We start from the raw sequence: 16297 nt of genomic DNA, 5'->3' as shown, positions 1-16297 counted from the left end.
TAGTGATCCGGGAGTGCTGTGTGGTGTGGGTCTGTGAAGGATCACACTGAATTTCAGCAGCTGCCAGTTACCTGACTGCAGCGGCAGCGCTCCTAGTAACCACCGCCTCTTCCTGAAGATAGTCGAGAGGAGCAGTGTTCAATAGGCTCTTTATAAAGAGTTCATAGCTTTTCGACACATGGTTACATTCCGAAACCCAAGGACCTGGATCCTTGTTACCCTAGGAGACTTTTGCTGCTTGAGTAATTCTTGTATCCATTTTTGTAGACTTCTGCCTCTCTCTAAGTGGAAATCTCATCACGCTCTTAGCTATGGGGCAGCCAGGGCTCCTCCATAATCAGATTGGCTTATGTAGCTTTCCTCCTTGTCTGTCTTTGTAGCTTATGAAGGGCAGATGGCTCAGAGCTTCACCGAATGGAGCAACAGTCCAGACTATTTTATTTCGTTTTGTCTCCTGTTAACCAGAAATGAAAAATTCTTTGGTTTTCCTAGAAATCTGGCCTGCATCTTGCTGTTCTAGTTGGGGACACGCTGTGCCATCCATCCCTGTCTGCTCAGCTGAGAGAAGGTAATGCAGAAAAATGGGCATTATCTGCCGCGCTGCTGGTCTGCGGAGAGAGGGGAGCAGGTGCTGGGTGGGTACTCTTGTGCCCAGCCCTCGTAGGAAGATCTTACGCCCGAGTTTAGAAGTAGGCTCCAGACAGAGCCGCTGCACCACACCGGGCTGTCCCTGTAGGCCAAATGCGTGCGAGCAGTGCTCCACTGAAGTGTGAAATCACGGCACTTGCACCAGGGCGAAGCTGGCTGAGTGTGCATAGGCCTCGGGCCTGCAGAATCATAATCGAATAATTTGCATTGATAGGGTGCCTTTCATGTGCGGATATCAAAGCATTTTACAAACATTATGGAATTAATCTGGAGATTTTAGCTGACGGCAAACAAGGAAAAAAAGTCTTTCCTTCCACTCACTCCCTGCCCACCTCCCCGGAGACCCTGATCCTGCGTGCGAACGAGAATTGTACTGGATATTTGTGGTGGTGGTGACTGGAATTACAGGGCTCAATTAGACCCAGGGGATCAGAATCTCTCCTTCTTCACCCCAGTGTAGACTGTGAGGAACTCCACTGTAGTCACTCTGGATTTCCTCAGATGTCCAGGAACTGACCTCAGAGTCATCCCAGCCTCACTGCAGCCTCAACCACAATCAACATCAGTGCTGGCCTTCCCAGGGACATGGCCGGAGCTTCAGTCTCATCTACACCTGAAAGTTGCAGTGGGTTAACCCAAGGGGTGAATATTGTTAAACAGGAGCAAACCCCTCTGTGGCTGCTCTTATATCAGTATTAAAAGAGGCTCCCCCACCCTCTTGGTTTATCTAAGTTGGCTGGGAACAGGTTTAAGTGAAAGCACAAAGAGCTGTCCTTATCCTGAAATCAGAGCCTCCTCAGAGGGGTTTGCACTAGTTTAACTGTAGCAATTTCAAAACTCATTTGAGTTTGTTAAACCTGGGCAACTTTCCCATGTGGGCAAGGCCGCAGTTAGCTGGTGCTAAGTAAGAGACCCCGAATCAGTGAATTTGAAACGAATGCAGAACGCACCAGAGAATCTCAGCCTTGGCAAGTCGGCCTCCCCACCCCGTCCAGATCCAGAAAAAGGTTTTGTTTCCTACTTTGAGAAGGGCTTTGTGGGATGAAAATAGGTTTGGAAGGTATCTTGTTAATCTATTTTCATTGTGTAAACTCCTCATGCAGCCCTATTTCATGCCCTCCTTTTGTTTCAGCATCGCATTACTAAGTTCAACTCTTCCTCGCCTGGGCCTTCACAGCCAGTCTTGAGCAGGGCATGCTCCCCCATGTTTCCCTTTCCTTTTTTTTTTTTTAAATTCATTAATCCCCCTTTACTGGCAAGTTATCAAAGGGGGTCAGGGAAGGATTAAAAGGGGGGGGGGGTAAGGAAGGAGTCAGGGGTTCTTCTAGCTTGAGATTCTTACCCTTACTCGAGGTTTCTTTACCTCACCAGATCAGCGGTCGGGGTCACAGCGGTTGTCAGTCACAGATGTGTGTGGTGCTCTGCTTTGTGTGTGGCTCTGGTACTGTCGGCTGCATGTGTTGCTTTCTGTGGTGTGCTGTTTCCTTCTGTGTGCTGCCCAGCAGACAGCTGACCCTGACCCACCAGACCAGTGAAATGCATCCATGACAACAGAGCCAGTAAGATGCAAATGCCTAGCGGCTAGGTTTTGCGACACTGGCTGTTTCTTAGTTCCCTGTAGGTTTAATTCAGGGCATAAGTGGTGCCTGGCGGACAAGGCCTCCCGGCTTAGTGGCGGGACTTTACACTCCGGACAAAGACCGGCCCCCACTGCATTCTTATGCACAGGATACATTCTACACTACATACATCACACCTGACATATGGATGACATATGCAACCTTTCTATGAGTACAAACCCCAACCCTCTACGCCTCTCACCATGTACATATTATTGGTTCAAACAAACAAATCAAAACATTATTACCCTTTTTGTTGCCATATGGGATGGGCCAGCCTGTTCCTGTCCCTGTGTGTTGTGTGTGTTGTGTAATGTTATATTCATATTATATTAAAAGGTACTGATCTTCTCTGCAGCATCAGCCCTTTCCTGCCAGCTTCTGTGCAGGGCATGCCTCTGGCTGCTCCACAGCTTAACTGCTTTATGTAGGCAAGTCTGACCATATTAGTTCAGGCCTCAGGCCTCATACCAGGCCTCTGATACCAAGGTTTATATCTTAGGGCCTCCTCTTACTACACCTTTTATCCTCCTCTCCCCATCCCCCAACAGGCACCCAGCCATGCGCCACTTCTGCCTCAGCCTCTCTTCAAATCTTGTGATCTCTGGTGCCTCCCCATGACCTGCTTGTTACCTCAGTGCATTATGGGATATTCAAAATCCTGCTGCCCCCCCGATTACGTCAGACTGGGACGCTGCCATGGGAGTTTGAACGAGCTTAACCCTCAGTTCAGTTGGGAAGCTGGCAAGGTACAATCAGCACAGTGGCCCAGCAGAGACGGGTGGGCCCCCGAGTCCCTGCAGATGAAGAGAGAAGGGCATGACGGGTAGGGGTGTGGCAAAGGGAGGAGAGGCCTGCATGGGGGCTGGAGCAGCATGGGGTGGAAAGGGAGCTAGCTGGCTGATCAGATTGAGGCCAGATTAGAGCCTAAACCAAAGCCTAAGAACCAAACACCCCCAAATGTTGGGGATTTCTGAACAGGCCTGAACTTTATAGCTGTGCTTGTTTCGGAGGCACTGGGAAAGCCCAGCTAATGTCGGATCATCTTCATCCACTGGGGCTCGTGGTGTCCCTACTAATAACTCAGTCCATTGTTAGAACCCCTTATTTAATTCCTCCCATGGGCTTAGCCACCACGCCGGTGTCCAGCCCCGACGGGCAATACGGAACACTCCCGTGTCGCCACGTGGCCAAGGGGACAGCTGAAAGGTTTGGATAACTGGGCATTCGGCTAAATGGAAGTGCTGGTTTGAGCTGAGGGGCTACACGAGGGACAGACACACTGTGGATTTGGAAAATGAGGATTTTCAGATCAAGGGAGTTCAGATAACAGGGTTTATACTGGACTTCATTTCATTTCTTAGACAATGAAGCCTAAAGGCCAGTAGGTACCTTAACAACCCCCCTGAAAACACCATTAGCATCAGTAGGCGACTCCTAAGCAGATGGGGAGCCAAAGGACTGAAGGATGCATGGTCCTGCATGTCCTGAGGGACAGGGGTGTACATGCAGCCAGAGGGACACCTGCCGCCTGCCCTGTCTCGACTGTAGGGGCAGTTCTGACTTTCCCAGCCTGAGCTGCTGAAGCAGATTGCTGGGATAATCACTTTCAGTCCCCTGCTGACTCCTAGGCAGAAAACGACATGAAGTTAGAGTAGAGGCAGAGACAGGGCCTCAGTGATTTGGGGTAAAAGACAGTACAGGGGTGTTGTGATTGGCCCCAAACCCAGCATGGTAAGTGCAGCGGATCAGAAACACGGTGATGCAAGAACGTTTTACCGGAGTTTGCCAATGTGGTGAAATCAAACCATCCCCCAGAGAATGTTGGATGTCACGGACCTTCTGGTGGGACTTGGCAGGCAGGTTTCAAAACCTGGAAGCTCTGGAATGCTGCCCATCGGAAGCCTGCCAGGGTTCCTCCCGGCTTGTCTGCCCAGCGCCTGTCATCCAGACTGAAACGTCTCCTGGGCACATGCCAGCGCTGATTAAACTTTTGTCAGGAAACATTTCTCAGGTCCAGAGTGGAATTTCTGGTCCAAACCAGAGAGTGACCCCCGTTCCTCCACTAACGTGGTGTGCAGGGCACTTGTTCACCTGGGATGTGGGAGACCTGGGTTCTGCAGGCAGAGCGGAGACGTGATCCTAGATCTCCCACGTCCTAATGGAGTGAGAACTCTATTGTCCAGACCACTGGCTACTTGGAGTAGGGGAGGGGCTCTCTCAACCTCTCCTGTTGAATCTGTTCTACTTTGTCTAAATAATTACCTAGTCATCAGAGCCTGGGTCTGAGCCTGGCTCTCCCATGTCCATGCCCTACCCACTGGCCTGTAGCGCCAGCCTTGCTCTCTGGCCCAAAGAAAATTTATGTCTGTCCCCAAAGCAGAACAGCTCCAACAGGAGAGACTGACAGAGACGAGATGTTCCTGGGGTGAGAAGGATCCATCAAGTTCCAAAGACTTTACTGTCATGCATGCTCATTAATCATCCTCTGAGCCCAAGAGCGGCACTGCTTCCACCCTCCCCACCACACGGGCCTTGTCACCTCAAACGGAGTGCAGGGAATGTATGATAAACATAACCTTGGCTCCCCTTCCCGCGTATTTATCACTGGTGCCTTTCACCTTCCTGACAGCACGCAGATGAATGAACAGATGGAGTCACTCCAAAGGGCACTCAAAGTGGTGTAGAACTTCCCCAAGCCCCGTCTTTGCTGCTTGCCGGCGTGTCCAGCGACGTCCCGCCCTGCAAACCCAAACCTCGCACCCGTGACATTCAGTGCAGCAGTCCTAGGTCGTGGGGCCTGAGTCTCTGGCTCACTGCCATTTGCATCCTGCTCTGTGCTCGGGGTGGGGGAGGGAGGGGAGCAGCTCAGAACGTTTTCATCAAACTGGTGGTGGTCTTTTGGGTCAGAAAATGGTTTTAAAGCAAAATAAGAAATTTGGGCAGGAAAATGTCCATTCTCACCTACAGCTATGGGGGTTCATTGAAAAAAAATGTTTTTCCCCTTCAATTTTTGACAATCAAACCCCAAGGAATTTTTGGTTGGTGAAAAGATAACGTTCAGCTTCCATTCTTTTGTTGCACAAAATCTGAAATAGCCCATGAAAAACTTTGATGGAAACAAAAACTTTTCATTTTCATCAACATGTTTCCTGGGAATTAAAATAATTTTTTGTACCCAGCTCTGCTGAGAAGCCAAACGAAAGTGCTAAACTTTGCAGTAAGGTTTGCAGGTCACCAGAGTCGCCAGCACCATGCTCAAAAGCCGTGTTTGTTCAGAGCTAGACTAACACCACAATGCAGCCGTGTGTTTATTTTTAAATAAAAGGGGTGGAGGGAGTATATTTGGTGGTGGTGGCGGGGTGGAGGACTTGGCTGACAGCAGGAAGATATTTGCAACAATAATCAAATTTAGTGTTAATTCTGGGGCGTAGGCATTCTGGCTTTGAAGTTAGTGGCTTGCTAAAATCTCTCAGTTGTTTGCCTGTATTAGAAAGCTTTCATAGGGTATTTACTCGCACAGACAGGTGATGGACGGCCTTGCCAGGAGAACAGACAAGGAGAAGGGCTGTGAATAACTCAGTGTATAAAGGATGAGTACACAGTCGGCAATGATGTGCCAGTCCCCCGCAAAGGCGTTCTCCGGCGGGTGCTAATCTTGTGATGCTCCCGTGGAGTTGATGAGAATCACACTAAAGCCAAGTCTACTGCTGCACAGGAACAGCTACAGTGCAGCAGTGTGGATGCCTCCTACACCGCTGGAGAGGCTCTGTCTGTTGATGGAGTTACTCCAGGAGGCTGTAGCTGAACTGATGGAAAAATTCTTCCGTCAGCCCCTCCTTCAGGGGTTAGATCAACCTAACTACGGCTCTCAGAGCAAGGTAGCCGGGGCAAACTAATCCTTAAATATAGACCAGGCTTAGGACAATGCTCAGGAATTAGATGACACTCTTCATGCTCAAGAGGCATTAAAATTGACTTCAAAATCTTGAGGGTTTTTTTTAAATTTAATGATTTATTTCCCTTCCGCTTCTAAGCTGTTAGGGGTCATGTTTGTAAATGTTTCTCCACAATCACAAGGGTTAGAAATGTACGTTGAAATAAATAAACGAAAGCCAAGACTCTCACCTGACTTCAGGAGCTGGGGCTTTAAGAAAAGCACCAAATATAGTGAGATCTGCAATACAATCACACAAGCTGGCCACTGGGCATCTGACAGATGCATCTGTGGGGACCAACTGGGACAGGCCAGAGCAACCCCTAGCAGGGCCGGTGCAACCTATTAGGTGACCTAGGCAGTCGCCTAGGGTGCTAGGATTTGGGGGACGGCATTTTCTTCAGCGGTGACTGCGGCAGCCGGATCTTTGGCCGCCCCGGTCGCCGCCGGCATTTAGGCGGAGGGAGCTGGGGCAGGGGGGCGCGGGGAAGGCTGCCTGCAGCAAGTAAGGCAGGGGGGGCAGCACACAGTGGAACTCCCCGGCCCAGCTCACCCCTGCTCCACCTCCTCCCCAAGCACGTCGTGGCCACTTCACTTCTCCCGCCTCCCAGGCTTGCGGCGCCTAAGCTGATTGGATTGTGCCACAGTATGTCAGTAAGTGGCTCATTCCATAGGGCGTCTATCCCTTTAAACGTGAGAAGACTGTGCCCTTCTCCAGTGCCTCCCAGCCACACCTCAAAGGGCTTCACAAATGTTAATGACTCACTGTGTCCCTGTGAGGCGGGGAAGTGCCGCCTCTGCCCCCGCTGTGCAGGTGGAGAAGTGGGGGCACAGGGAGGAGAAGCGATACGCAGATCCCAGGGAGTTTGCAGGGCTGGCATGTGGAGGCATCGCCCCTTTCCCCTTGTTAACAGAGTGTGTTTGCTCTGGAGCCTCTGAGAGCAAAGACGTGGACCCAGCCAGCCTCTATCCCAGAGCAAAGCCGCACTCCAGCCGTGGGGCCACCCTTCCGGCCAGGACAGGTGTGTGCTCTTCCCTGGTCCCCACTGGCCAGGGAGACCACTGCCGTGTCCTCACCGCTGACAGGGACAGGTGTGGAAGGAGAACAGGGTCCCTAGCGCAGAGTATGAGTCACTGGGCAAGGACTCCTCCCTGTGAGTGACACAGCCGAGGGAGCCAGGGTGAGGAACTGAGGCTCTGCTAGCAGTGAGAGCTGCAATGGGTGTTGGGAGATGCCTTGTGGGAGCCACTTACCTGACATCTCAGACCTTGCCTGGGGAGTGGGCGTGTGGCGGGGCAGGCTGGGCACTGACCACTACCCACGCACGCCATTATGCAGAGAGCTTTGCCCATGGCCATACACTGCAGGCAGATCCCACTCTCCTCCCCACCAATCAGGGAGGGAGGATGAATGAGCCAGCCCCTCTCTGCCTGGGGAAGGGGGGACTAGATCCTCCCCAGGGTGATAAAACAGGGAGAGGGAACCAGCCCGCGGTGATGTCCCCTCTCCTCCTGCAGGGCAGGAGAAGGGTTGCTGGGCGAGCCGTAGCCCCAAGTGCCAGGGGGTGAGGCGACCGAGTGCAGGGAGGGGGCTGGCTTTTGCGCAGACCCAAGAAGTAGATTCATTTCTATTGTGTTACAATCCTACTGTTCTGAAGTGTACAATCCTACTGGGTTGTGAACGGGTGAAATGACCTCCTGTGTGGGCCAGTCGCAAGCTTGCACAGCACAGCACAGACCTCGGCGACCGGAGGTAGAGGCAGCTCCATGTGCTAGCAGCAGTGGTGGGCTCTTAACTTCTAATGAGCCCATTGCTAGGGGGGAATGTGACCCACCCGTGACGTGTTCCTGGGGCACTGTAAGTAAGTTCTGTTTTGTTGCTGCTTTAGGGCTAGAGTCCTGACTGCTGAGGGCAGGGCAGGGCTGGGCAAGGCAGGACCAGGCAGGGCAGGGCAGGGCAGGGCTGGGCAAGGCAGGACCAGGCAGGGCAGGGCAGGGCAGCCTCGTGCTCCTGCACAGAGTGGGGAGAGTTGCTGCAGCTGGATTGTGTTTGATTATTTGCAGCGGTGCCTTTTGTGCCTTTTAGCAGATCTCAGACTCACTGCCCTGGCGCCTCCTGCTGGTCATTCCGGGAATTAGCTCTTTAGCCTTGGGGCGCCCCCTGCTGGCGGGTGCCTTGCCTGCCTCAGGCCCCTTGTCCCTCCTGGACCCTGGTGCCCTTTACCTTGGGATTCTGCCCACAGCAAAACCCCTACACTCTGGGTCTCCCTTCCCAGGAGAACCCCCTCTCCCATGCCCACCTTGCCTCAGTGGCTACTGCCAATCATCATGTAACCCCCTTTCTCTGGGGCAACCTGCAGTCTGTAATGGCCACTCATCGTTGCAAGGGAGTGGGACCAGCTGCCTCTGCCTATCCCCAGGCTGCAACTCTGTAGCCCCAGGACCTCCTTAGGCCTTGCACAAGGCCTCAGCCTGGGGAGGTGCCAGGCTGGAGCTCCCCAGCTCCTCTTGCCCTTCCCCAGCCCTGCTCTGCTTCAGGTACCCTGTGCTCCCAGGCAGCCAAGGCTGGAGTGAGACTCTCTCCAAAGCTAGAGAGAGACTGTTTGCCTTCTGGCCCGGCAGCTCTTTATAAGGCCAGGCCTGGCCCTGATTGGCTGCCTCCCAGCCTTTTCTTATTGGCTCTCAGCCCCAGCCCTCTCCAAGGGCTGGCTTTTAACCCTTTCAGGGACGGAGTGGGGTGACTGCCCCGCTACACACCTGGTTTTTTTAAAGCCCTGTAGAGACTCTGTGCTGCGTCTTGCACAGTGTCCCCCCACACAGCCCCTGGGAGCACTGTGTATCCTTAGGAGCAGTGAAAAGCCGTCTTCCCTCTCCCGCCTGCCTCTTGCAGCTGGAGTCTTTATGATCTCATTAATGTAAGTGAAAGACGGGGCGAAGCATTGACAGGGAACACGTGTATCGCATGCCAGCGCTCTGGTGTTTGGTCTCGTTAGGGTTAGCAATTAAACCGCCTTGGTGTGATGACAAGCAAGGTCACGTGCTTGGGGCCAGGCTGACTCTGAGGCCCTGCTAATTATTATTATCTCAGTAGCAGCTAGAGACCCCAGCTGAGCCCAGGCACCGTTCACGCACATAGTCAGGGACAGCCCCTGCCCCAGCGAGGTTACATTATTATTCCCAGTTTACACACCGGGGGTCTGCGCTAAAGCACAGAGAAGCTAAGCCCAAGGCCACACAGGGAGTCTATGGCAAAGGCAAACTGCACCCAGGTCTCCTGAGTCGCAGTGCAGGGCCTTACCCACAAGTGACTTTTCTCCTCTGTTAGGCTCAGCTCACCCCTGAGTCCGGTATCCACAGCCCGGGTTCGGATGGGGATTGCAAGGTAAGAGTTCAGGACTGGGGGTATTTTGTGGAGTCTCCCATGACAGGAGCTCAGTGGGCCGTCTGTGTTTCCCCACAGGAGCTGTTACCCAGCCACTGGCTGAGTCTCTGAGATGCCGGGCTGGCAAGTCGCATGCCTTCCCTGCCATGCCCCCTTTCTCCACCCATTAGCATGGGTTACATACAGTGCTCGAGTGCAAACATGCCAAGATGGATCAGTCATAATTAGCCCAGAGCCCTAGTGGGGGCTGCTAAAACTCCAGTTTTTCACAGTGCTTCAGTGTCCTATTATAGAGAATTAGTTGATAATTGCACTAAACGATCCCCTCCTAGGTCTGGAAGCACAGAGGTAATAATTACTCTTTTCCTCTGCCGAGCGCTCTGGGTTATTAGTTTGTTTGTCAATTGGCACAGATATGGGAGCCCCTTGCGTGCAATAAGGCACCAGGTGAGGCTAAGCAACTGGTATCCAGAGAAGGGCTGGGACGTGTAAGAAATCACGGCTGGAATATCTGATGGGGAATCATCAGTCAAAGGCTCAAATGGCCGGGTGGAAGAGTGGCTAGTGCAGCAGCTTTGTACCTCTGCAAAGCGGGCTTCAGAGCCTGTCTGAGCTCACAGAGTTTGGTGTCTTTCATGCTGAAGCGCCGTGTTATGGGTCTCACCAAACTGCCACCCATCGGGGCACATTTCTGTCTCTGCCAGTCTCTGCAGCAGAGACTCCACATTCTGCACTGGTAGTTGCTCCCTGTTGGGTGGGCTGGCAGAGCTGTGCAGGGAGCCCAAGGCGTGAGAACTGCATGCTAGAATGGAGGGGTATGTGCAGGAGTGTCTGCAGGAATAGCAGGAGGGTGCCGGGGCTTGGGAGACAGGTACGTTGACTCTTCCGTGAAGCAAATGAGATCTGGTGCATAGGGCAAAGACAGCAGCCACAAGCCAACAGCTTCCTGAAACGTCAGCAGTTACTTCACTAGGGTGCTAAAGACAGCAGCTGTGCGATGGTTTTATTTTTGCTTGACAGAAGCTGTGACTGGAGGGGTAGATGAGGTTAATGGGCAGGCTTGGCTTAGATTGAGATGTAACCCAGCCCTGAGGTGTGGCTGCAGCCTTCTCCCTTTTCTCCTCAGGGTTATAGGTCCTAGGTTCACCCACAAGGGCCCCTGGTGCCTCTACCCAAGGAAACCCCTCCTAGTGCAGCGAGCACAGAGGGCTTGTCCCTCGGGAAAATATTGAATACAAATCTCTTAGGCCTGGTCCACACTAAAAAGGGGGTTCGAATTAGGGTATGCAAATTCAGCTACGGGAATAACGTAGCTGAATTCGAAGTACCCTAATTCGAACTACTCACCCGTCCAGACGCGGCGGGGTCGAACTCCGCGGCTCCCCCGTCGACTCCACCACCGCCGTTTGCAGTGGTGGAGTACCGAGTCGATCGGCGCTTCCGGAGTTTGAACTATCGTCTAGATCAGACGCGATAGTTCGAACTCCGTGAAGTCGAACTCACCGCGTCGACCCGCGCGGTGAGTATGGACCTGCCCTTAGAAAGGAGTGTCTGTCAGAGCACAAAAAATAAAATAGCAACCACAGTCCCCAGAGGAATAAAACAGTAAGTGGGGCTTGATTAGGCCTGGGGGAGGCAGGATAGGGGGTCAGTGGGAAAAGCGATCAGGATAACAAAAGACAAAAGGCTCCAGTGCCCCCTACCCACACCTCGAAGGGTTTTACAGGTAGTAACGACTCGCATTGCCCCTGTGAGGGGGGAAGGATCATCACCACCATTGCTCAGCACAGGAGAAAGGGACAGTTTGATCATAGTTTAAGGAATGCGGAGTTAGGTTGGGCTCTTGCTAGCCTGACTGTGGCTCTCCTCAGTCTCGTGGGTTTCTGGCCTCTGCTGAGATGACCCTGTTCAGTGTCCTAGAAATCCCCAAAGGAGCCTGGGGTAGGAATGTGGAGGGGAGAAGGGGCCTGCCTGGCTGTGACGCTTCTCTCCCAGTCTCCAAACACAGCCCAAAGTGAAAGTCAAACCAAACCTTGTCTCCGAGTTCTGGCTGATGGCGGGTTCAGGTAGTGTTGTTAGCCCATTCGATCTCTGCCCTGGGCCCTCGGTAATCTGGGAAACTGAGGCCTGAAGTTCTGCCGCTATTGCTGTTGTAGTCCAGGGGCAAGTCCCTTGGGGACTCAGGGCAAGTCTGCACTACAAAATTAAGTGGACTTAAGTTGACGTACAGCCACCGTGGTAAGTGAAGCGGTATTTCACGTCCACACTACGCTCCTTCTGTCCGTGGGGCATGTCTTCACTAGGAACGCTTCCGCTGACTTAACTGTGTGGGGCGCTGACAACTGCAGCACCTCCTGCCCACCCGGCCCCGAGGCTGACAGCCCAAGCTCTCAGCTCCATGTGGGGCTCACAGCTGGAGCTCCCTGGTCCAGCTGTGAGCGATGCAAGTGACACAGTGTCTACACGGACACTGTGTCACCCTAACTACATCGACCGAAGCACAGCGCCTCTCACGGAGGTGGAGTTATTAAGTCGGTGTAGTGTGTGAGTTACGTCAGTGGGAGCTACATTTTAGTGTAGACACTTAAAGAGTTTGGCCCACATACGCTGCCTTATATCGACCTAACTCTGTAGTGTGGACCTGGCCTCAGTGTGGTACTTCAGGAGGAGCATCTCCAGAGACAAACTTCTCACCCTCACACAGTGTGGGGCTGCTGCAGCACCCATATAGCAGAGCTTGCCCAGGATATGGGGACTCTGCCTGGAGGGCACTGGAGAATCAGAGCCCTGCAGTGAACCTGCGGGTAACAGGGTTTCATACTAGGTACATGTATCATGCAGAGGAAGGTGCAAAGTTAGAAACTATTGGGAACATATTAAGAAATATGCCACATAGTTAACCTTCCAGTTACATGACTTTAGCATCTAGAAGCAGAACAAGGCTGTAATTACCTTGTACCAGCTGTGTAACAATAGTGTAATTACAGACCTTGTTTTATCAAAAGCAACTCTTTATATGATACACGTGCAACCTGAGCTTACATTGTATCCAGTCACGGTGGCTGCAGATCCAGGGCCCGATGAGGGATGCTCTCAGTTCCTGCCTGGATAGAGGGGTGTGGAGGCACGTCAAAGGAGGGGTGGTCAATGATCTATTTTTGTTCACGCCGTGCTACAGGGATCAGGAGTCTGATGAGCAGGGGAAAGACTTGTTCCACTAGCTTTTGAGAGAGGCTTATTACCCAGACTCCAATGGAACGAGACATTAAATGGTGCCAGGATTCCCAGAAGCATGTGGGACTGTGTGGTTGGCTGAGGTAGGGGAGCTGAGACATTGGCCGAGGTTCACCAGTGAATCACAAGCTGAGACCTTCAGTCCCCTCTTTGTGCATCATCCTTATGCTGCTGATGTTTGCAGCACGGGATCACAGCTGGGATTCTCTGTGCTAACTGGATACCCCCTGTGTAGTGGGGCTCCCCTTGCTGACGGGTGCCAAGTGCCCACCCCATGCCTTGGGGGGCAGACCCCTCTGACAGCCTCCGGGGAGTCAGGAAATCACCCAGGAATCACTCCAACACTGTTAATGCTTGGCCAGCAGACAGCTGCTGAATCAGCTCCCTTCATCGTCATCATCAGGCCCTCCTTCCCTCTGGGCTCTGGCTGATCCTCATGGTACAGGCTCACAGGAGTTACATGCTTGGGCTGCTCCCTGTGCCTGTCCCCCAGCTCAGACACTGCTCTTGCTCGCCAGTCACCTGCGCAGCCTTTTCTCAAAACCATCCGTCCATCCTGCAATGGGGGGAGAGCCGGCAGCAGGAGGTGACTGCCAGCTCCCTAGGCAACAAGGGTGTGGGGAGACCAGCTCCCCCTTTGTGCTCATCCCCCAACCAGCCAGGGCTCCTGGGGCAGCGCACTGCTGCTGTGCTGGGACGCGGAGGCTCTGGGAAGTCGGTGGGGTCCACATTAAGAGGGGTTGGCTGGGTCCCTGTGGCCAGCGAGTGATTATTAGGAAAGAAGGTTTCCCTGCTCAGTCATGCAGCGAGGGCTGTTTCAAAGACAGTTACTGTGGCGGTTACAGAGCTGGAGAGATGACAGCAGTGCGTCCCGAGCAGGGGCACCCCCGACCTACAGGGTCCTATGGGACAGCCAGTTTTTCACAATTAGAGCTTAAATGCTTGCCTGGCTGTGTGACAGCTGAGTGCATGCGGGTCATGTTACTGCAGAAAAGGGATTCAAGAGTTGATTTACTTCTTCGCTTTGCATATGTTGTCAACATTTTGTTTTATTTATTTGATGATTTAGTTGGGGATTGATCCTGCTTTGAGCAGGGGGTTGGACTAGATACCTCCTGAGGTCCCTTCCAACCCTGAGATTCTATGATTCTGTGATACAATTGGAGAAAGATGCTGGTCAGGAATGAAGTGTTTTGGTACTGGAGTGAATCAAAGCAGTTGCACAAGCTAAGCAAGCCATGCATTGGCAGAGCTGCATGTGGGAAATCTTGGTCTCCTATTAGTCAAATGAATCCTTGACTCAAAACAAATAAATAAACAGAGCCACAGGAATGGCAAAGTGTCTTCCAAATCGGTTTAAAAACGTGGGCCTACGAAACCCAGCTTGGTAAAATCAAGGCACATGGTGATTAAACCTCTTCAGATTGCAGAACCTTCTCATATTTGTCCTGTTCCTCAAAAATGCCTCGTAAGTAGTCAAATACTGACAAGCAGGCTCAGGAGAGTGAGTGCAGGGCTGTGTTTGCTGGTGCAGAGAGGTGAGAGCTCTGGGAAGAGCAAGTGAGAATGAGACATTCCTCTCAGGAAGTGTGTGTGTGGTGTGGGGAGACAGGGTGGGAAAGAATTAACAGATTGGACATGTGGAACCGGAGGACGGGATGAATTACACCCACATCCACACACACACACACACACATCCCTGCCAAAGAGGATGAGTGAATTATCAGAAGCAAGGCAGCAAATGGCAGAGAGCCACACAAGTATCCGGCAGTTTGTTCCTTTTCCCTTCTACCCACATGTTAAGGGGATCAGTTTGACATTGGACTTTTCAGTTGGTGGCTCAGAAACGCTAGACAATTCTCTTGCAGACTAGGGCATTTGCCTAAGTCAGAAATCAGATTGAGTAGGGCAGAAGATGAGGGAGTGCAGAGTGTACAGATTACATCCCAAATGGTTATTAAAAGGGTTAGAAGCTCTTAAAGTTGATAAGCCAGGAGGCACAGACGCCGGAGATCCCCGACGACTGAATGAAAGAAGGATAGGAATTGGATAATCTGTGCCAGATGCTTGTATTTTTTACAGCCTCGCTCACTTCAGAAGAAATCCCTCCAGGCTGGAAGATGGCCAGCTCGTATTGCTAAAGGGAACAGCTGGAGATGTCCCACCAGGACACCAACCCAGGGGCTTCTCGGGTTTTCTTATCACTGTAATGAAGCAATCCAGAACTAAGCCGGGAGATGGGGTGGCAATTCATGGTGGTTTGAGGAAGGAAAGACCCAGAACATCAACTGAAATTCCTGCCACAAATATTGCATACTTTCTTCTCAGGAGCACTTCACAGCATTGACCTGCTGAACGCTAGCATCTCAGATGTAGACACTGGAATCAGGGGACACACTGAGAGCTTCTGCAGAGCTTGCAAGAAGAAGCCACCATGAATGATCCTTTGGGGCAGAAGGGAAAGCTGTGGCATATTGATTTTATTTGTATTTACTCATCACGTATTCTAGGGGACCCAGGTTTGTTTTAAACAGACAGACACGCGACAAGCGTCCACTAAACAATGGGCTCAACCGTTAGCTCCAGCACAGACCTAGTTATGCCCCACTAGCACCTCTGTGGCCAAAAGCCCGAGTGCAGAGATAGGATCTTGGCCACACAGTGGCAGTCACCGCACTCCGAGAGCGCAACCTGGAGGTGAGTTCTAGAGCAGAGGGCCCTGCCCCAAAAATGCACAGAGCCCTGCACTCAGATGTTCAAACTGGGCCAGTGAGGGAGACCCACCGGCTGATCCCTTGTTATGAGGGTGACAGAGGGTAGAGAAGAGATTTCACAGGTAGCCAGGACCAGGTCACCAATGGCTTAATAGACCAGTGTCAGCATCTGGAATGTCGTGAACCCTTCGGGGCTGAGCCTGAGTTCTTTAAATGCATTGGCTAAGTAGTTTCTGTCCACAAATATTAGCTTGCAGACTATCCCCTTTGTTAGTGGGGTGTGTGACTGGGTGCCTGAGCCATATGGGACTATTTTTGATTCCTGACTGGATGGAGTGAAACTTCTTAAACAGGAAAACAGAGCACAGCACTTGGTGACTGATGAGTAGCAAATACTGAATAACAAACAGCAAATACTCGTTCTGGCACACAAGACTCCAGTTCACAGCTGAACCAAGGCAAACAGCCACTCACTGAATGTCTGTGTGGACACAAACCTGGTGCATAAATATCAGCAAGCAGTGACTCCTGAAGAGTATGAAGATGGCTGGGCTGAGGAGGTTCCCAAATGCTGCACTGGCAGGATCCCTCCAGCTCTAGTCAGACCAGGACAAAGGCCTAATCCTTCCCTTCACCCTGTACCTGGTCCCCTCCCCAAGCAAGACCTAGGATGGACCCACTGGTACGTGTCATGTAGGAAACCACCAGGGAATGGCCATTGCCCATGGGGGGCCAGGATCCCCCGAGCCATCCCGGCAGAACT

This window comes from Mauremys reevesii, linkage group 18, assembly GCF_016161935.1.
Source record: "Mauremys reevesii isolate NIE-2019 linkage group 18, ASM1616193v1, whole genome shotgun sequence".
NCBI lineage: Eukaryota > Metazoa > Chordata > Testudines > Geoemydidae > Mauremys > Mauremys reevesii.
This window is presented reverse-complemented; position numbering follows the sequence as displayed.